Source organism: Emydura macquarii, unplaced genomic scaffold (genome assembly GCF_026122565.2).
Source record: "Emydura macquarii macquarii isolate MOO-44397 ecotype Brisbane River unplaced genomic scaffold, CSIRO-AGI_Emac_v2 contig_2452, whole genome shotgun sequence".
In the NCBI taxonomy this organism is placed as follows: domain Eukaryota; kingdom Metazoa; phylum Chordata; order Testudines; family Chelidae; genus Emydura; species Emydura macquarii.
The window spans coordinates 1,278,109-1,300,917 of record NW_027132589.1 but is presented as its reverse complement, the minus strand read 5'-3'; the positions used below and the strand labels follow the sequence as shown (position 1 = coordinate 1,300,917).

Genomic DNA, 22,809 nt, shown 5'->3' with positions numbered 1-22,809 from the left:
ACTGAAATGTCTTTTTTAATGTAACCCCATGTGCCCCATCACACCCTTTCATGATGTTTTGTGTGGAGCCGGACTGGTGAGCATTTCCATGACAGCTTTCTCCCTGGACTCCACTTAGGGAACTGTATATCATTCCTTTCTCCCTTGCTACAAATGCCATTCTTCAGATGTAACCAAAATAGAGATTCTGTATGGATGTCAAAACAAAGAATAAAAAACAAAAAATGGGGGGGAATCGGGGGTGGTAGGAAGGATATTGGGAGGGGACTGTCTTTCTCTCAATATTCTTTTAAATATTTCATATTATTTCTTACAACTGATAAAGGTTTGAGGCAGTCCTATCAGTCCTATCTTTCAAAAGCCTACTTGGCTGCAAAGTGTGTGTTATTTAGTCTGCCTTTCCCCCCAGAGGGGAAGGGGAGCCACCAGGGAGACTTTCACAAGGCAGGTAGAGACTTAGAGACTTGCAGCTGCAACCTCTTTTCCTCTCCCAGCATGTGCTTCTGATGTTCCACCTCTTGGCATGCAGATTCTGAACCCTAGTGCTCCCAAGCCAGGCACCAGCGCCTACTGCCACTCCCACCTCAAATTCCCCTGCCTGGCAAGTCCTCGGTTCACCAGCTAGTAAGGAAGCTGGAGGAAGGTTCACTGATCATTGGCAAACCCACCAGAAGGAGAAGAGAAGGAATGCTCCCTCCAAGTTTAGCAGGAAAATTGGAGCTTTGCTCTCCCTTCCCCTTAACCCTTTCCTGCAAGCCCCCTTCAGCTCACCAGCATGGACCCTTAGGGAATGTAGACCTTTATGTGCTAAAAAAAAAGAGTAAAATGTAGGTCGAGTGTCCTGTACTAAACTGAATTTACTACACGCAATGCCCACTTTGGTCAGCCAATAAGAGAAGAGGAGCTAGGAAAATTATATAACCCAGTTCTAAAGGCATTTGACCTACTGCTTAAGTGAGCAGAAGTGCTGCTGCCTGCAGAAGGAACAACCAGGAAACACGCCAATGGGAGGAGGCACGAAACAAAAGGGGAAAAAAAGGGCTTTGCTAGTAGATCGAGCTGATTGGTTTGATTAATTGCCACCCACACAAGTAGGTGTTGCTGCTGTTTATTTAGTAACTCTGCCAGTAACAAGAGTTTGGGATTCCTCATGGTTGCTCCATAGCCTACAACCTCAGAATCAGCACTGATTGTATCTTATGTGTCACACCCAAACAAACAAAAAACATAATAAGAAAGAGAAGATAAACAATCCTAAACAGCTTTAGTGTGCAGTGTGTCCTCCTTCCCCCCCCCCCCCCCCCCCCCACCAACCTGGCAAATATTTGTGGGAGGGGGATTCAGCAGCCCTGTTTACAAAGCTCATCTTTGTAAACCTTCTCTCCTTCTGTAGGCAGATTCGATTGTAGCACCTAAGCGCCAGCTAAAGAGGCCTGTGGCTATCTGTGTTTATTGTGACTGCTATAGGGCTGCTATTGGAAGGTTTAAAAGTATATGCGGTTCCAGTTGAAAAGCTGATATGGGGAAAGAGGTGGAAGAAACAGAAATAGGGATGAGGGATGAGATGTAGTTGAGAGCATGGGATTATCTGGGGCATTCATTTTAATTAAATATACATTGTGTGTAAACTCTTTGGGGCCGTGACTGTCTCTTCGTTCTGTTTTTGGACAGTGCCTAGCACAATGTGCACCTACACCCGACGAAAATATAAATAATAAATAAAAATAGAGCATTAATTATTAGAGTTGAGCATATAATTCACTATAAATAACTTGACAAAAATTTACTTCTGATTTTTTGTCAACATTATTCACTATTCCAACTTATTCACTGAATAATTCTGGCAAGTAATTCTTGGCCTATAGCTCATGGTATGAGTAGTCAAAGTTTGCACAGTGTGCTCTCATTCCTTTTTGAGCATTTTTTCTGTGTAGAATACAAATACTAATCATCTTCTGGTTAACATAAGCACTGGGTGGTCAGGATTTGGGGTTTGGGTGAATTCTCTCTCTCTGGGATTCTGTTTGATTCCATTATTTTGCAGAGCTACAAATCTTAAAAATTATGACAGCTTATTTTCTTGGTATAGTCACAGTTCTATATGCCTCTGGGCTGGTTAGTGCCAAGGCTTGGTAAGTGGCACTGGCCTGTGTGATGCATCTAGTGCCAGTGATCAATGTAGTGATTAGGGTTGCCATCTTTCTAATTGCTGGTGACCAGACCTCAAAGCCTCTCCCCCCAAGGCCCTGCTCTCTTCTCAGTTATAATTAGCTTCATGGAATGTTAGGATTTGATGCAACAACTCTACTCCAAGCCAACCTATGAGAGCACCGCACTTGTTACAAGAAAACTGGCCAGGTATAGGGTTGACACTGCCACTCTCAGGCTCTCTGACAAAGGGCAACTTTCAGAGATCAGTGCAGGGCACACATTCTCCTGGCAAAGTCACCCATCCTCAGGGGCACAACTATTAGCACTGGTTTTGCCATTAGCAACTCCACTGCTTCCAGGCTCATAAGTCTACCCAAAGGCATGAATGATCGTACTATGGTTTTTTATGGTTCCCATTGAAACATAAGGGGTATGGAAGCAATGTGGTAATCTGGCAGCCTGCTATGGGACAGCATGGGACTGGAAAGAGAAAAGCAATAGACTCTGCTACTCTGCTACGTAGTATGTGTGTCATGTGGCAATTAGCAATCACAAATACCTTTCCCCCACCCCACATCAAACGAAAAGAAAACTTCATGGATGCACTTAATATCCAAAATGATGATGTCTTACCAACAACATCATCGTCCAGCAACGAGATCTACAGGATATATAAATCACTTCAGACTTGTGCACAGCAGACTGCTGGACAAGCCATCGCATAATCCTCTCCAAACTATTACTAGTAATACAAGCAAATGCATCGCAAGGCATCATCTAAGCCAATCAGGCATCTTCATGTAAAGCAATTACAAGATGGAGCTACATGAGCGCAGCTCCATAATAACATTACCACAGCTTTGTCTGACCTTACTAATGCTAATGTAAACTGTGAATGGGCAATTTTTCATGACATGGTATATCAAGTTGCTCTCGCCACCTTGGATACAGCAAAACAATGTCATCAAAACTGATTTAATGAGAATGATCCAGAAGTTCAACAGCTACTCACTAAAATACATGAGATGCATCATCAAATTCTTGTATCCCATGTCCCTCTAAGCACAATTATAACATACAAGAATCTGTGTCATGACATCCAATCTAAGCTTAGAGACATGAAGGATCAATGGTGGAATACCAAGGCATGTGACTAAAGACTTCTGTGCTGCTTTGAAAGATGTATATCAGGTGTGGCCAAACTGTGGCTCGCAAGCCGCACGGAGCTCTTTTACAGTTAGAGTGCAGCTCGTGGAGAAATTATGGTGCAACACACTTTGTGGCTAGCATTAATATTAACACAAAACAGCAACAGTACCTTTACACGGTCTTCGTTGACCATGGGCATTTGACGCAGTCATTAGACTTGGGCTTTGGCAATTATTACGTAAATTTGGTTGTCCAGAAAAATTCACCAACATTCTGAGCCTGTTTCATGATGGAATGCTCGGAAGAGTCGGCACAGATGGTGTTCGCTCTGACCCATTTCCTATCACTGATGGCACGAAGCAGGGCTGCGCAATCAGTTCACTCTTATTTAATCTCTTCTATGCAGCAATGCTCAACAATGCCACAAGACACCTGAAGGCCAGTACCAAGATACAAATTCCGATCCTTTGGAAAATTATTTAATCTCTTCAGGCTATGCTCTTTCAAGGTCTTTGAGGCAATTGTTCATGAGTTACTATGTGCCTATGATGGTATTCTAGAGCAGTGGTTCTCAAAATGTGGCTTGTGACCCCATTATAATCTAATCCCAGGGCTGGACTCAGGCTTCGGAGGTGGGGCTCAGGTTACAGCCCCCCTGCCCATGGCTGAAGCCCTTAGATTTTGTCCCCCCTGCCCAGCGTGTTGGGGCTCAGGCTCAAGCTTCGGTTCCCCTGTCCCAGGGTCCTGTAGCAATTTTTGTTGTCTGAAGGGGGTCGCAGTGCAATGAAGTTTGAAAACCACCGCTCCAGAGGCACATATTGTGGAAGATATACAATTGGTTACAGACAGGTATGCAGAAGCTGCAGAAAGATATGGGCTAACACTCTGAAAAGGACAGAGGTCGTATATCAGCCTGCACGAAGGAAATGCTACCTGAAACCAAGAGGCACCAACAGCAACACACGGCTGAATGCTGTTCCATACTTCCGCTATCTTGGTAGTATATTGTCAAATGAAGTTACAATAGACAAGGAGCTGACAAGTCGTATCAACAAAACTAGTTTATCAGATGGCAGGTAGAATATAAGACTGAGTCTGGCAGGAACATGATTTTAAGCATCACACCAAATTAAAAGTCTATAAAGCAATTGTGCTGTTCCACTTGTTATATGGGTACAACACCTGGACCTGCTACAGGCATCACATTAAGCATTCAGATAAATTCCATTCGGGACCTCTGCGCACCATGTTCTGCATCAAATGGCAGGATAAAGTTACCAGGAATGAGATTCTGGAATATAATCACTCCCAGGGATTGAAGCCATGCTTAGCTCGTGGCAATTACGTCGGGCTGGGCACATGTTGAGGATGGACAGAACCCAAATGCCAAAGTAGTTATTGTATGGCAAACAGAAAGTGGGCAACCGAAGAAAAGGCAGCCAGAAGAAATGCTTCAAGGACACACTGAAGCATAACATGAAGCCGTGCAACATTGATGTTGACAGCTGCCCGACAGATCATGCTGGCAAGCAGCAGTCAATGATGTGGTTACACGGTTCGAGATTAACCGCCGTATGTATTTTGAGTCCCACAGGCTGAGTCATAAACAGCATCAGACCCAGCAGGCACAAACTGTAATGCCTTCCTCAGCATCGAGCCAGCTACGCACTTCATGTGGAAAGGACTGACACTCGCACGTTGGTCTTTATAGCCACAACCGTACTCACAAGATGTAAAACTGTCATCTTCTATCATGAAGGACAACAACCAACAACACGTGCCTCAGACATTTTACTAGGTTCAGTTTTGGTTTGTCCTGACCTGCAATATTTTTCATCATCGTGAACTCTTTTGTTTTTCTCCACTTAATGAAGTCTTTGGGCTACGCTGTGGCTTTAATGCCATAGTCTGCATTGCAGAGGAATAAGGGGCTATGCATTTCTGACGGATCCCAGAGGCAGTCTGGTTGTCTTAGTGCTCAGATACCTGGTGATTTGTGCAATGATAGATTACACAGATTAAACAGCCTATTGGGAGTGCAGTGGGACTCCTACATCCCTTCACAGGGTTCAGCACACTCTTGCTCTTATCAATCCTAGATCGGTCATTGCAGGCCCACCCCCATTTTGCTCCACTCTTTGGGAGTTCAGTGCCACCAGCGGGGCAGTCAATCCCCCTGCTGATTACCTGTGGTCTGCTTCCTCCATGAATCCCGCGCAGCATCAACCACAACCTCGCTCTTTGTGCATGAAAGTTAAATGCACATAGAAACTTGCATACGACAAAAGAGAAACTATGACAAATCATAGGCCTGGCCAGCTATCAAGGCTCTAGAGGAATGAAGAGTTGAGGGAGATTAGTAAACTGGATGATTCTCCAATAAATCTAGCCTGTTAAAAAAAAATGAGGCAGGGACCTCAGAGCACTTTGTCAGACTGTTGCTTCAGTTCTTTAGCTGAGCTGGGAACTGTGACTGGGGTTTTCCCAGCTGAATATAGGTGTCCATGGTTTTCATTTTTGGCACAAAGGCAACATGTTGTCCGATAAGCTCACTGTGAAATTGTTATAGTGTGTTATATGGCAAAAATACACCTCAATGTTCACACACTAACAGAAATTAAAGTACACCTATTTCCAACTGGGGTAAGGGGAAATATCTTTGCTCATATGGCAATAGACACACAAACCTGCTTGAAGTTAGGCTCGGATGGATGGGCTTCATATCCTACACAGTTGGTTTATCTCATTTTCAGAACCTGAAATATCCTGGAAAACATTACCCAATACAGGCCAAGTCCCACTAAATAATACTTAGCAATTAGCACATGATCCATTGCCCGTTGAAGTCAGAGAATCTTTGAGCATTGGACCAGGCCCTTATGTAGAACTCTTCATCCATAGATCTCAAAGTGCTTACAATAGCAAGTCAGCATTACCATTCCCACCCTCCAGATACAGACAGACCAAGTGACTCACCCAAGAGAAAACAGAAATTCAATGTCTAAGCCATGAATGGAATCTAGATCTAATGAGTCCCACTCCAACACCATATCCACTAGCCCCTCCTGCCAAGTCAATGACAAATTTCCTATAGATTCCAACTGGAGGAGGAACGGATGCTATATTGTCTACTCCAGTTGCAGGTAGCAGTGCATTAAGTTAGGATAGGATACCCTTTGGCTCTTGGACAGACTTGGCTCTCTGTACATCTACATTTGTCCTCCTGCTAAATTATCCTTTCCAGAAGTACATCCCCTTTCTGTACGTCACATTTATGTTTAGCAGATAAATGTGACATACATACCTTTGCAATGTATGTACTGTGGGTAAGAGCACCTTACTAACATTTCTGTTAACATATACTATCCTAGGCATGCCATCCAAGTTTATTTTCAAGCACTTGAGAATATTTCTCCCTAGGCAGCTTGTTCTTAGCTTGTTTAGATGCCACAAATTCAAATGCTTTTGTTTTCTGGGGGGGGGAGGGAAGAGGGTATATGTGTGAGAGAGAGATGCACAAAATCCTTTATATATGTTCGTGTGTTCCAACTCGTGTGTGTGTGTAAATACACACACAGTTGGAACACACAAAATGCTGTGAAAGGCTGCACCTCTGAGGGAGCAGATGTATTACAATTGTAACAATTAAAACTTCTGCAATCAGCTTTCCAGTTCTTTGATGATAAAAAGCAAATTTAAGTGACAGCGGTCTATTTCCTCCAATGCATTGATGTCTTCCTTAAAAGCAAAACAAATGGGATAAAATAAAGATTTTTTTTAAAAGCAGAAAGGTATAGATACTTAAAAAGGCATAGAAGTTTTTTGCCTCTCCTTCCATAAGCATCCCACTGTCAATGCTTCCTTCCTGTGCGAGGCTCACCTTAGCAAATCCCCTATTGCTTCTGCTATTCTTCTGACAGCAGGTCAGAGGAAAGGACTGTCTCCTCCCAGGTGGCGGGTTGCTGGCTCTCATGTACCAAAATAGTAACTTGCTGGACTCACACAAAAGAAAGAAAACATCCTTGCATCCTGCCAGCTTTCAAAAGGTAATTAAACTTCCCCCCTCTTCAAAGAGCGGAGGTCTCCAGGACCAGGGAGTTTGAGCTCTGAAGTTGTCAAACAACAGGGGGTTGCTTAAGCTTTGATTGACCTTTCTGAAGACCTACAAGCAATTTAATGGGAGGCCTCTTTAGTAGAGACACAAAAGTCCCATTATGCTGTTGTCTTGATTGCTCAGGCTAACGTGGAGCTCAGATTCTTGTGGTCTTGAGGAGAGGCGCTAACCATTCCAGGCAGAATAAGGTTCACGGTCATCTGTACCTTCAAAAACACGCAGAAAGCAATTCCAGTGAAAAGAAAGGTTTTGCTTTGCCAAACTTATTTACATCTTAATCACTTTAACTTTGGCTCTCTCTTCCTCTACCCCGCCTTCCTCATACAACATTTCCTCTTTCCGGTTCCTTACAGGAGTTGTGAGATCCTTGTTCTAAATTATTGGGACAAATTCTCAGTTGATCATAGGGCCAATTCTACATCTAGGGGCCACTCTAAAGCGTGACAGCTGGTAATAGCCCCCATAGAGGTGTCTGCCGGCAAGGAATTGCCACAGCACAGCACACTCCAGTCACATCTGACCCCTCTCTGCCCTCAACACTGGGGAATATTGAGGGTGTGTGTAGGATCTTTCTAAGCCAGTGCTATGCCAGCTGAGGCCTCCCCCGCCCCAGGGGAATCCCTCGGTAGGGAGATTTCTTGCTTTACAATCTATTTGAGATGCCAAAAGCCGTGCAAAGGGCAGATTTGCAGCTCAAAACCTGCCCCATGGTTTGATTATTTGGTTTTGTGTGTGTCTATTTTTAGTTTTACCACTGATTTGAATGGGAGTAATTAGAGTCCTAAAGCACCATGGGCCAAATTCTGCAGCCCTTAATGAAGCAAAACTCCCACTAATTCAGTCAGAACTTTGCTCAATTAAAAACCACAGAATTTTGGATCTATTTCATTATTTTACTTTTTACCATAAAGCCCCTAAATGCCACCTCCAAAAGAAGCCAAACAGAACAGATTAATGCATGTTCCCTTCTACGAGCTAACTCTCCCTGCATTTACACAGCCGGGGCTCTTTAACCTATGTAGTGGAAACTAAGGTCACATCGTTGAACCAACGTCATACCATTTGCTCAGGCACAAGTGAGGGCTGATAAGAAAAAAATAACTTGCACAAGAGAAGTGGGCTGACCATGTTCAGCCTGAGAAAGCCAGAGAGTTTAAAAGCAGGAAAGCTGGCTCCAGGCAAGTCCCCCACCATCATTTGCCTTCCAGCACTGTTATCCTGACCTCAGCAAGATCATTCACTTGACCACATTCACCTCTCTCAAGTTTCCCTCCACACACATGAAATAAGAAAAACACGGGCAGAAAGTTTGACTTTCAACTTTTTCCCCCAGAGATTTTATATTCTTCACAGGCAAAAAGTTAGTTTGATTAATATATTTTGTGAAATAAAATATTAACATATATTAGTAAATAATAATAAATATCTAGCTCTTCTATAGCCCTTTTTCCCAGTAGATCTCCAAGTGCTTTGAAATGGGGATAATATACTGATCGCCTTTGTACAGAGGCACAGAGTAGGGAAGTGACTTGCCCGAGGTCGCTCTATACATCAATAGCAGAACCAAACTGGAATCCAAATCTTTGAGTCCCAGTCCAATGCTCTAGCCACTTCCTTGTTCAAAGCATCATACAGACATTTAAAAATCCACCCTTACAACCCCTTTGTGAGGCAGATGCAAAAGTATCATAATCCCATAATTTCCAAGTGAGTATATGGACAGACCAGCCAAAGTGACTTGCCCAAGAATACTCAAAAAGTCACTGGCAGAGCCAGGATTAGAACTCAGGACCTCCAGACTTTCAACCCTGTGCTCATTTCTCCAGACTTAGAGAATACTACAGCTTTAATAATGACTACAGTAAATTAAAGCAACGTGTAAAATGACAGAGGACGGTTTGGAAAGTACCACTGAAATAAAACACATCCTCACAAAAACCACTCAGAAGTTCTGCAGTCCCATAGTTCTTTGTTCTAAGAAAACACAGTACAGTTGTTGTAAACTTGGAAGGCAGAACAAGTATGATGTGATGTGAAAATTATTAAAGCAAATACGAATTGTTAGTTATCAAGTCATAAAGTAAAGAGCTGCCTGATAAACCATACAGGTGCACACACACTTAGTGCAGATTCTGAAAGATACTGCTGCACTGACATTCCAGTAACATGCATTCTGTCACCGAGATTCTGCTCTTATTAACACTGGTGTCAATCTGAAGGAACACTCCTGGCTCCAAGGGAGTAACCTTAGATCAACACCAGTATAACAGAGAACGTAGAGCCAAACCCCAACCATGGAAAAACCCCATATCCTAGTATTATGTAAGTGGTGGGCAGAGTTTGCTTTCCCCATGCCCTGCAGAATGGGCAAGGAGTTTGGAAGCCAGGAATCCAGCTCTCAGAGATCTGCTAAAGCCAGGGAAGTCGTATGCCTCCACTATGCCTCCTGGACTCTTGCAGCTCTTCCCTCTTCCTGTCAGCACAACTCTGGGCAGTGCTTTCCCCACTGACCCCAAGAACCCACACTAAGAGAGATGTTCTGTGGCATGGAGAACATCTGCACAAAAGGTAATCAGCCTCAGGCTGTATTATCTTGGGAGCAGATTCTGCACTGGTTTCAGGATATGCAATGTGTGTAGCGTGCATCCCTCTGCTCATCCCATCTCCTCCCTAGACTCCAGGAATGGAGAGGAAGGAATGCATAGCAGGGCATAATGATAGGCACAGTCTCTATTTAAGGAGGAGGAGAAAAGTTTCCTAATGTGCTTTCTCTTCACTCTGAAGATGAATTAAATTAAGATAAATCAAATGGGAATATCAGAATAGGAACCAGCAAAAAAACAACAACAACCACCTTTGCCATCACCCTCAATGATTTCCTACAACTATCCTTTGTAATGAGAAAAAACCATGGGTAAAATGTTCAGAGGTGCCTAAATCCCACTGACTCTTAACAGCTTTACACTCCTAAATAACTTAGGTGTTTTGAAAGTTTCATTTCTCGGTTGAGTAAATGGGGTTTGTAAGAGAGGCCAAGCAAATATAATGTAGGAAAATAGTGGGCCAGATCCTCACATGGTGCAAGTCAGCATAGCTTCATTGGACTTCACTTTACACCAGTCAAGGATAGGACCTAGCACAGAGAACCACCTATGTCCTCCTCTTCCATACTCTCACAAGGAGGCACCAAAGAGTTGGTCTGGTTAATCAGGTTGCTTAATTGTGATTGATATAGTAGCTCCAAACAGTTGAATCCTTTGCCATACAGGATTCATCATTTTCATGCACTGGTTTAGTTCATAATCCCATTTTATACCTCTCTAATCTCAGTTTGCCAGCTCAACATAACGCATCATTGTGGGATTTTTAAAAAAACCAAAGCCATAGTGCAAAGTAATCCTTTAAACAAAGCCAGTAGTTGGCAGTTACTAGATTTTCTAAAAGAAAAAAAGAAAAAAAGAAATTTAAAAAAAAATTAAAAAGGAACTAGCTATGTGAAATGTCATATTCAGAACCCCCTGACTTGCCTATGATATTGTATCACTATCTGGTTTTGATTGAGAATATTAATGTTTAAAAGATACAGTCTACCATGTTGTCCTGACCACACACCTGCCTGGAAAGGCCTAATATTTTCTTGGTATCTGGACTCCATTCTTTCCTTTACCACAAACCTATTTTTGGTAGCTGCTAGATGGAAGAGCTCATAGACAGAGAGGAATAAGAGTTATTGTACCAGCTGCACCTTCCCAATATTACAGCACCACTAACGGCCACCAGAATTCAACAATCAGATGATGGAACTGGTATGAGAACAAATTAAATTTATTCTCAGCACCAAATTCACACAAAAGAATGTGAGCAGATTGGCAGTAGTAGATGGGATAAATTGGGTGACTCCTCTTCCTTCTCACGGCTAAGAATGAGAGGGTCATCGTCTTCCTCTGGCTGCTGGAAGAATGTACTCTCTCCTAGTGACTAGGTAGGACAGTGGCACAGAAACAAAGGGATAGAGGTCAGGGAAATAATACCACCTCTGTTTTAACTGAATCTGAATAACAATTGACTCAAGCCTCCAGGCAGGCTGCAAAGCTGAGGAGGACCCATTTTCCTATTTCTCTTGTATTCCATTCAGTACTGAGATAGCTGCAGCTGCCATGTACCAAAGAAAGTCAAAGTCTGGAATCTCACACTAAATGCTGGTGGTAGACAGGTCTGTGAATGCTACCTTAGCCTATAACAAGAGACAACTATCCTGCATAAGTGGGAAAGGAATTCATCTGGAGACAATGTTCAAAGGCACTGGAAACAAAGAAAAGAGAAGTGAAAACAGTACAAATGAGCCAAGATAATGAGGAGCTGAATAAAAATTGTTTAGGAAACATCATAGGCCCAACTCAATGGAGCTACATCAATCTTCATCAGCTGAGGATCTGGCACCATAACTCCAGCACTTACTCCAGCCCTATTTGTTGATTCAGACTTGACACTGAAATTACTAGCAATCAACAAACAATATTATTATTGCAATGAATTCTTCCTGGATGGGTTTTTCTCGTGTATTTTATTTCTAAGTTAAGCAGCTGAAGGACTCATTCAGTGGAAAAATCCAGTTACTTTTTCCCCAAAAACCCAGTCAAGACATGGCTGTCCAAACGACTGGATCCACAATGACAGACTTGAAATAATTATCAAGAGTCAGGGGTTGAGACAAAGGGCAAAATTCTATGTTGGTGTAAATGGATGAAACTCCATTGAAGTCAACCCCAACAGAGTATTTGGCTCACAATATGGTGACAAACCAACCCAATGCCTGGGATGTGTCTCTAGATGTTGTGTGTGGTGAAACTAAAAGGAGGCTATATTTATTAGATGCTGGTAGCACATTGTAGAACATGAATCAAACCAGTGACTTCCGTCCTTTCGGATCATGCATAATGGTCAATATTACTGATTTTTACTCATCAAACAATATTTCTCTTTAATTGCTTGTCTTTTCCCCAAATCTGTCATTTATAACCAATTTCCCTTCCTGAAGATGTGATTTCTTTTAGGACAAGCAGGGTTGTGTGTAGAAGCTAAGAGCACATAGCACCATTCCCAGCTTTACTAGATTGTTTCCAACATTACATCGGTATTTCCAGAGTCTCCTTTCAGCCTTACTTTAATAACTCACTTAAATGTGAGCAAATCTTAGTTGTCACAAAATGAGGCTTGGTATCTTCAGGCTTCCCATGCTTATCAAAAATCAAACCCAGCAGCCATCTCCATCAACACTGGTTTGGTTTCAGAGGTTTTCTTGGTACAGACATATTAGAATGAAAGACCACTGAATTCTGAAGCATGTGTATCAAGGAACGCTGCTTCATAGGAAAAGCCGGCAATCACATCAGCATCAAAACCTTCATTGGTGAGACAAGATTGTCGGTGATGGACATAAACTGAATATCCAGTCAAACCACCATCTTAGCAGAGTTCAGTCTGGGTGTGTTCAATCTGCAAGGAGGCTACATCCTTTTGGGATTTGCCATCAGGAGGAGGAGGAGGGATTTTCAGAGATTCTGAGCACCTGAAGCTCCCATTGACTTTGGCTGGAGCAGTGAGTGCTCAGGGTGTCTGAAAAATCAGGCCCTCAGTGCCTTGAAATGTATTCCCCACCAGACCTACCTCAGGCATCTTGTTAACATATTATCAAAAATCAGTTATGGGGATCTTCTGTCCCCATCCGCCTGTATAGTGCGGAGGAGAGGGAATCCTTTTCTGAATGTCCTGGTTAAGCTAGAATCATTGAGCTGGGCTTCTCTAGTACTTCCTGGTCTTAGTAACATATTAAGGATCGAGTGAGAAGCTCATCTGGCAACTGACTATTATTTGCATTGATATTAAACTAGAAATATCTGCCTCACCAAAGAATACTGATACTCATGCTGTTTAATAAAGGTATTGCTCTCTTCACTCATCACAGTTTGGGGCAACTGCACCTGTATTTTCTCCTCGGTGATCCAAGAAATGGTCCATCCTGCCCGTATCCCTTTGGAGTTAGATGGAAATCCTGTCTGCCTACTACCCCATCCTTCCACAGAGAAGATATGCTTTCTTTCTCTCTCTACAAAGAGGGAAAGTGGAATTTCCCCATCTTCCTCCAGTAAGAACAAATGACGTTTGTATTTTTAGAAAAATCCCTTTTTGTTATTTCCCTTGCCTTTTGTATTTCCCCTTTCTTCTTGGCTGTCTTTCCTTAGATTGTGAATATTACTCAGGACAGGGAAGGTCCTTTTGGAATGTCTGGGAAGCATCTCTAGCACAGAGCAGGTGCTGCTGTAAATAGTAAGAACAAGCAGAGAAAGAGAGAGACCATGTGTACACAAACTCACCCACCTAGGAGCTAGTAGAGAGCACCTACTCCCAGTGACTAGGAGAAGAGCAAAGAGACAGACCTGCCCTCATCACCATCTCGCTCTTATGTGTGAATCTGAGGCTGAAAATCTCAGATTTTCTATCCAGCCCCAGGTTGTTGAATTGGTGAGGATGGTAATGTTGCAGCATTATGGGCATGGCACAGCTGCTGGTACAATGACCTCAGTTCCTATCCCCTCTATACATTTTTTAGACTAGCAGCCATCAAAAATAGGTCTGCAAGAGAGCACTGTGCAGACAGGATGGGGAGCACGTAGCTGTTCACCTGAGAACTGAATGACTCATCACAGCCACCGAACCTTATCAGCTGATAGGTTTGAGTCATAATTTAAAAACAGAGCCAAATTCTGTTCTCAGCTGTATGATCCCGCTGACTTTTATGGGGTTGCACAGGTATAGCCAAGAACCCAATTTGGCCCTTTGTATGTAGGGGAGGAAAAGAAATACTACCCAAGGCTGTTACAAGCTTATTTCATGTTCCTCTCAAAACAGCAAGCAGCAATTAAAATGATTCACCACTATCACCTCCCTATCTTTACATCTGACCCTGCTGTCCACATAACATTACAGAAATTACAGATGCGATACAGACTTTAGCAATCCATCCTCCCCTCCCTTTAAGTTTTCTAAACAGCTTTTTGATACATTGAGTGAAGCATACATACCACAAAAGGGCTTGTGCACACGTTTATTCCCTCTGATGAAATATTTTGGCTCTCTCCATTGGCTGGTAGCGTAAAAAATATTAGAAAACATTTGCTTTTTAATGCAATTCACAATCAGATGCAAAGAGTGTGAGGGGTCTGTGCACGGATGGAGAGGGAGGAATACACTGATTTTTGGCAGGGTAATTTTCCTACTGGGGCTACTGTGGGGATATTGAATATTGACATGGTGCCTGTTGGAACACAAAAGCAGTTAGCAGTGTCCTAGCTTACAGCTATGAGCATGAACAGAAGTATGAGGAAAAGCCAGTTCCAAAATTTAACCCACACCCCTGTAACAAGAACAGCAGGCACAAAAAACATGTTGAACTCACCCAGCTGAACCCATATTTCACATGCTTTATGTACTTGTCCTAGCAGTTACTTTTATTTCCAAAAGCTGCCACTGGAGCCATCCAGCCCTATGAAACTATGTCAGAAATTCAAAGAGCAAGTAGTAAACTTGAAGCTCCTTTACTCTGTCCACTGCAGAACAGACTTTAACAGGTGCTTTGCATTACTGTAGGACTTTTTGCCTACTGGAAGCTGCCTACGGGTTACCTTAAAACATTATTGGCAACTCTTGTACTAGAGGTTTCAAAACTGCAGAGCAAAACCCAACTAAGTATGTGACCTTTCTGACCCTTGACATACCTGCCTTCTGTAGGAGAGGTCTGTTTATTTCAAGAGATGCTTTGCAGATAACTGTCTTTGAGGCACACACTGCTGGAAATGTAAATAGGCAGCTTTGAGCAGGCTAAACTACAATAGCGAAGTGGGGAATTTCTGAAGGGACAGCCCTAGCACAAAACCTGGGCTCCCCGTTGTGTACCTCCGTCATCACAGGTACATTTTCAAAGCTCACCTGGAAGAAGGTGGAAAGAATAAGGAAGCTATTTGTGAGACTTTTATGTAAACTTCCTTAAAAGCCTTGGCGTTTACAGATGTCTGAGGACACAGGAAAGCACCCATCCACTGGCATTGTATTACCTGATTAGAGGCTTTGTTACACCTTGATCAGTAAGGAAGAAAGGCCTTTTTACCTTCAATTATCAGATACACCTGACTGACCAACACAGCAGCAGCCAACAAAAGGAGGTTTCATCAGCCCAAAAGGAGATGTTGCATGATTCCAGATTCCAATCTGATTTGCCCTGAGGTGGTTTCAATAGATCATCTATCACCTTTACAAAAATAAGATGACCCTTTGCCTTCACCACCTCACCCGCACCCCCATTAGCTAGACAAACATATTGCTAGATTTCTCATTGTAGAGTAGCTGTTAATCAAATATCATTTCCCATTTAACTCTTTATGGAATAGCACAGCCCATATTCTCAAGTTCCTAGTTTTTATAAGGTCTTTACACTTGGGCAAAATGTCCATTGATTTTGGGAGTTGGTTCAATGGCTATAATAATACTTAGCACTTGTAGTGCACTTAGAGAGCTAGAACTCAAAGCATTTTACATATATTGGGATAATGATGCTTACCCACTTAACAGATGAGAAAATTGAGACAGAGGCATACTGAGGGTGCAGTAACTCAGGATGGTATGCCTAACTTGTCAGACTGCAATGGTTCCCACTGACATAATAAAACCCTGTGTACTTAACAGTTCTTTGTATTTTAGGATAATCTGATTTTGCAGAGTGATAAATACAAATCCATTCTGAACACATTTAGCAAGAACTACATGCCTAAGCACTGCAGAACTACTGTTAGCCTTCTACCAGCTTTTAGCAAAGCTTTTTAAAGCAATGTCACTCAGATGGAGTTTCCTTTCTCAACGATTTCATTCAGTGATCAGATAGCTATACAAAATAAGAACATTCAGTTTGCTAGTAACAATTCCATAACGGTTTTGGAAAAAGAACAAAAAAAGGCCTAGAAAATGTTAGTTTATCCTTTGGATTCTTTGTTTATTCAAACTGAATTAACCATCCCTTTTAATAACCCACCCAGCCCAGCCTATCCTTCTGAAGACAATAATCTTCAGTTTTAGTGCCAGCCAAGTAGATTGCAATCACTATTCTGGATTCTGACCTAGTTCATGGAAGTGGCAAATTGTGTTAGCTCATTCTGCTTCTGGTGAAAACGAAACATTATCTTGAAGCCCTGCCCTTTGTCAACATTGCACTCCCGTCTCTGAATCTGTGTAATGGATTTATTAATTGTGCCCCACATAATTCCTCTAGCATAGTTAAGTTATCACTCCATTGTACTACACTAATGTTAGAACACCAGAAAGAGCTGCTGCTCTTGGTGACTGTTAGAATGGAAAAGGAGACAGACTGTAAACATTAAAACAGAATTTGGACAGATAGCAATGCTGGAAAATTTCAGAGATAAAGTTTTAGAAAGTTATAAGCAACTGAAACAGAGGATTAGAATGAAAACTGGTAGGCAAACTGAAATAGAAGGGAAGTTATATATACTGAAGGTTGCATACCATTTTCATTTAAAGCTGTAATATACAGGTAAACTTGAAAACACAGATGTAAACTGTATGTTGATAGATTTGATAATCTGAAAAATAAGTGAAATCTAATTTACTTTAATTATTAAGGACCAAATAGTTCCTGCAAACCCATTATTTCAGGAATATCAGAATGAAGAAGCAACTTTGCCAGGAATGAAACAAGGACAGGTGATTAAAGAAAGCCACATTCTTCCTTTTGTTGTTTTGGTACTACTGAAGGAATACATGTTTTAGCTGTCTGGCTCACAGGTAGAATCCCAATGAATAAAGAAAGGAAGATATTAATATATTTTCACATATGTCAAAAACTAAAGACGAACCATTCCATCCAGTACATCACTGAAGTGGATTATCTCCCCATCCAATGAATCAGCCTGTAGCCAGAAACAGCAGGGGCTCCTCACCTGTCATTAAATCTGCCAGTAATGGCTGCACTAGGGATGTAGAAATTAGTTTAATTCTAAAAATAGAAAGTTTAAATGGTTAAATGCTGGGGGGGAGGGGGAAGGACAAGTATGCTGGGCAACTCCCACTCCCGGGGACCTCATCCTAGCCAAACCCAGCTAAGGCTCACCACCAGGTTCCCCCTCTCCACAGCTTGCCGGAAGCCAAGCCCAACTGTGGCTCACCCCCCTTCCTGGACTCTGCGCTTCCCCACCAGTCACAGCTGCCCAGATGCCGCACCTATCTGCCCCCCAGTTTAAACGGTAACCAACTGTTTATGATGTTTAAATAACTGATTACCATTTAAAGAGTTAACCTTTTACATCCCTAGGCTGCACCTCTGATGCTGTGGGGAACAGCTGCTAGGTGTACTGGGGAATCATTGAGGGCTGAGAGGTACTAACTGGGTCAGAGGGTGGGGAGTGGAAGGATGCATAGATATGTGTGTGTGGTTTGGGAGGGAGAGGGGGAACAGAACGGAATTGAGGTGGGAATAGTGAGAGGATGGAATTCTGGGGGGTGGTAAGACAGGCATTTTACTCAGGAAATGTGATCACCTCTATTCGGAGGGCGCATGCTATTAAAATTTTGGTGGCACATCACTGCACTCCAGAGGTGTTGCTATACAGTCATTCCTTCAAGCACACAGACTGATTTCTCCAGAGAGATTATTCATTCATTTTTGATTGGCTTCCCCTGCCATCCCTACTTTATCTCCCAATTTTAGTGCAATGAATGTGAGTGTACAGCGCATTAGGGAAGCAGCGCCTCATTGAAGTTAATGGGAGACTTTCTACTGAGTTCAATGGGAGCAGCACTGGGTTCCTAGGTTAAGCCACAGTCACCATACAGAAAATAGCTTTCATGTGACAAGACTTTCCACTCTGACTGTGTAGGGTTGGTTGGATTGTTTTGATGTACAGAATGTGCTTTCTCTTTACAACCTGGCCCTTTTAGAAATAAGAGGGTCCCTAACAGGTAATGATGGCACCTCAAACATTGGCCTTGATCCTACAATTGGAGCCACATGGACACAACGGTTCACCTGTATCAATCCTATTGCAAGATTATAGCCACTGGCTCTCTTTCCTTCACTCCTACAGGCCTAGATTTTAATATTACTATTCAATGGAATTAGTAGATGCATAGTGTACGGGTACTGGAATCTGGGCCAGAGATATATAGCACCTTGTTAAGTCTAGGGAGAACAAGGTTCTTTGTTTATAACCACTGCGATACATTTCCCCCTCTTATTTAAGCTAATTTAGCTTATTTTGATTGGCTGTTTGGGGGCGGGGGGAGAGGATCCTAGCTCAATGACTGTGCTGTGTTTCTGACGCCTAAACCAATTTTGCATGTTTCAACCTGAATTCATGGTACCACTTACCTACCAAATTTGCCAACCCCAGAGTGATTAATATGAAAAGGAGAAAAATGAAGCTTGTGGCTTGACAGCAGGCAGAGAAAAATGGCACTCAGACTACACAAGAGGGGAAAAGAAATCCCCCATTTTAATCAAGAGGAGAACTGGAAGGAAATCAAATGCCAGCCTTTTTGCTGGCATGTCTCCAGCAGGGACTATCTGGGTCCCACTCCTTCAGTTATTCCCATTAAAAAAATAAAAATTATCAGAAATGTTTATTCAGCAGTGAATAAAATGCACCAATCAGATGGGCCTTATCTGATAGCAAGGTAATGACTGACTATCAAATCAAGCAGCAGAAAAACGTTCTCATGTATCTTAAAAGGCTGTGGTAATGTGTCCTTACCTACAAAACTCTGATTAAATAATCAGGGGTAAAAACAGATAAGGAAAAAGTCACGCAACTTAGCAATAATAGGAACACGTCTCCACTATGAGGAAAAGAAACCAATATAGAAAGCCAGATCATTTCAGCATCCACCTACCTATGCTATTCAGTGCCTGCTCTTCTTTATACACCAGTTTCTTTTAAATTAACTGTTGCTTGCTGAAATTCCCAGCAGTTGAATATAGTCAAATACTCCTGTATACTAAGTACGGGCCCCTCATCCTACTATTTCAGTCAGTGGCACCAAGATGTATCAGTGAGTAACTATGGGGGAATTAGGAGGCAGGGTCCAATGAAGGGGGAGGGTCTCAGGCCCAGGCTCCAGCCTAAGCCTGAACATCTACACTGCAATTTTACAGTCCCACAGGCCAGGCCTGAGTCAGCTGAAATGGGCCAGCTGCAGGTGTTCAATTGCAGTGTAGACATACCCCTAGTGATCTCACTCCTCTAAACCTTGTCCTTTCTCCGCACCCTCTCTTGACAGTTCGTTATGTCCAATTATAGTGTCGTGTCTAAAATTAAATGGTTGGGAGCAAGGACCACGCCTTGCAATTTGTACTGTAAGGAGCCAAGAAGTATTTGGCTACTGTTAAAATAATGCATGATTAGAACAGGGTGAAGTGTTTCCATTGAAAATTTCCTCTTTTGACAAAGTGGCTTTTTAATGAAACAGAAATTTTAGTGAAAGAACTTCCATATTCACCTAAAGTTTCTGGTTTTCACTGGAAAACCAAAAGTATTTTGATTTTCAGCAACCAAAAAAAAACCCTAAAACACTTCCATTTTGTTTTTCAGATTTTCAACCATAATCTGAAAAATGTCCAAAAACGTTTTGACCAAAAAAAGCCTAATTTCTCTTCCTTGAAAATTTTCACAGGAAATAAATCATTTCCCTGACTAGCTCTATAAGTAATACTATATTAATGCCATGAGCAGAGCATTAATCCAGATATATTTTAGGGCCCCATGTTCCATGGCTCAAAAATAACCTGTGTAATTTACTGGGAGTTTGTATTATCAGTGTTTCCTTTGTGAGAAGGCTGTGAGGAAATCTCTCTTCTTTACAACAAGCAGGAAGCTCAAGACCCCCAAACTTGCAGATCCTCCATGATCTGCATAGACTGGAGAGTGGGGGGATGGGACAGGACCAAGAAGGTCCTCTGGAAGCCTCTGCTCCTTCACACTTGATCCCACACCAGGGTTGCCAGAGACTCCCTTGATTGGCAAAACCACTTGAACTTCTGGGGAGTAGTTTGGCAGTAGGGTGACCAGACAGCAAGTGTGAAAAATCAGGACTTTTTTGGGGGGGGGGGGGGGGGCAGGGACGTCTGGTCACCCAATTTGGCAGTGTGAGGGCCAACTCACCTAACCCTGTCCACCCATTCTTGGAGCTTTCACAGAGAGGCTTTAATGTGATTTAGGGGAAAAGAGAGTTTGATTTTAGGGGTGTTCCTGCCACCTACACGTATGTCTGTATCTCTACATTTTTGTTATAAATTGCTGTTTTCCACATTGGGCAATCAGGGTGCCACATGATTCCTTATCCCAACCCACAAAAACTACATACAGGGCTAGGAAAAGACACATGTACCTCAAGTATAGTTGGTTGCGTATCTACTGGCCTATTAGAAAATAGAAATGAAATTAGGACAGTGGTAAGAAAGGATGGTCCAATTGTTTGGGTGCTAGCCTCGAACTGCAGAGACTTAAATTACATTCCCTGCTCTGGCACAGACTTCTGGTGTGACCTTGGACAAGTCATTTAGTCTCACTGTGCCTTATTTCCCCTCTGTAAAATGATGTACCTCACGGGCACAGCCAGGATACCGGGGTAGATGGACCATTGGTTTGACCCAGTATGGCTGTTCTTATATCACCATTAATCAGAGTGCTGATTGCACAAGAGCATACCTAAATACCCAGGTCTAGATCCCCCTTTCAAGTATACCAGTCACAAAAGGATGATACTCTCCACAACCTTTCTATTTATATAAAAACAGCGATGGGAAATCTACTTGGTTGTCTGACCTAACAATGTGTTGTTTAGTTCTTCTAAGCACCTTGACTTAACTTCCTGAGAAACAGTTGGTGATTTTTAAAAAATTGTTTAAGAACATTAAGTAGCTTACATAACACCAAAGATTACAAGCAGTAATTTACCTACTTTGCATGCAAAAACAAAACAAAACCAAAAAAACTAAGCTCCTGACAATTTTCAGACTTATTATATCTGATTTAGCACTCTGTGGAAAAAGAGGAAGCATTCTTTATTTCACTGCTAGTCATTAATCTTCACACCTTTGTAGAAACTCATAAGACTCATATCTGTCCAGGAAAATAATGAATGCACAATTGACAAACCAAGTGAAGGACCTGAAAGACTAATGACTGAAAGCTTTAGGATATTCTCAGATATTCTACTCTCTCCCTAGACATGCAGATCTGCCAGTAAACCTCAATGGAAATTCTTCACATATATGGAGTTAATGAATTTGCAAACCTCAAATTTTCAAAAGTTATCGATCCCAGGGAAAGGCAGAAAACTGCTGAATTTTGGATTAACTGGAGCTTGTTTTCCAAGTAAGCAGCTTCTTTCCTAGATATAGGAAATTGCAATAATCAAGCCCAAACAAAATCAAAACAGAGTCCATGGTTCAGGATGCAGTCTGGTGGCTAGCCACAGAGAGAAGAGGCTACTTTTACAAGTTATAGATGTATGAGTTTCCATAACTGAAGTAAGGTGTCCAGAAAGGCTGTGAACCTTCTGGGTTCAGTATCAGTAAAGGACAATGTTATGGATGTAGAGAGTTCTCTAAAGAGTTCATTTTCTCCTCACCAGTATAACAAGTGTCTTGCTCAGTTCTACAAATATTAAAACACTAAAATCTGGAAGAAAGTAGCCAGGCACAATAGAAACCTGGAAAAGAGAGTGCTCAGAAAATGTAAAGAAAATCTGCAAAACTTTCAATGAGGGAAATTACTAGAAAAAGGAAGAGCTAATATTAAACAAAAAACAAAACAAAAAAACACAAAACAAAGCACTTTTCTCCACATTTATCAACTACTCTTTTTCTTGAATAAGTTTCAGTAGATCTTGCTCTTTCATGTAAATACTACCTTATTTTGCCTTTGGAGACATATATGCACCGTAGTATTCCTTCTGAAGATTATTTACATACTTTGTAAAACATCATTCACAGTGATATAAAAGTGAAAGCAGAAGTCACTGCATTATTCAAAAACAACGAGAGTCCTGTAGCACTTTAAAGACTAACAAATTTAATTTCTGCAGGCATAAGCTTTTGTGGGCTGCAACCCACTTTGTCAGATGCAAGAAATAGAAATCAGAGAGGAGGATATATATATATATATATATATATATACATCCAAGGGTAAGAACAATAATGCGGAGGGTAGGTGTTAGCAAAGTCCATTCAGTTAGAGTAGATGAGGCCTATTCACAACCATTGATTAGAAGATGAGAATGTGTGAACAGTGACAATTACTTCTTGTAATGAGAGAACCATTCCAAGTCTC

General features: G+C 41.9%; 1 long non-coding RNA gene across 1 annotated transcript in view; it reads right to left on the bottom strand.

Annotated features, from left to right (window-relative positions):
• The window catches only part of LOC137162678 (uncharacterized), a 35,613-nt gene extending 21,052 nt beyond the window's left edge, over window positions 1-14,561 (bottom strand). Inside the window, exon 1 of the long non-coding RNA XR_010922464.1 lies at window positions 14,497-14,561. This is a non-coding gene — a long non-coding RNA (uncharacterized lncRNA). The remainder of the gene's footprint in view (window positions 1-14,496) is intronic.
• Window positions 14,562-22,809: the final 8,248 nt, after the last annotated feature.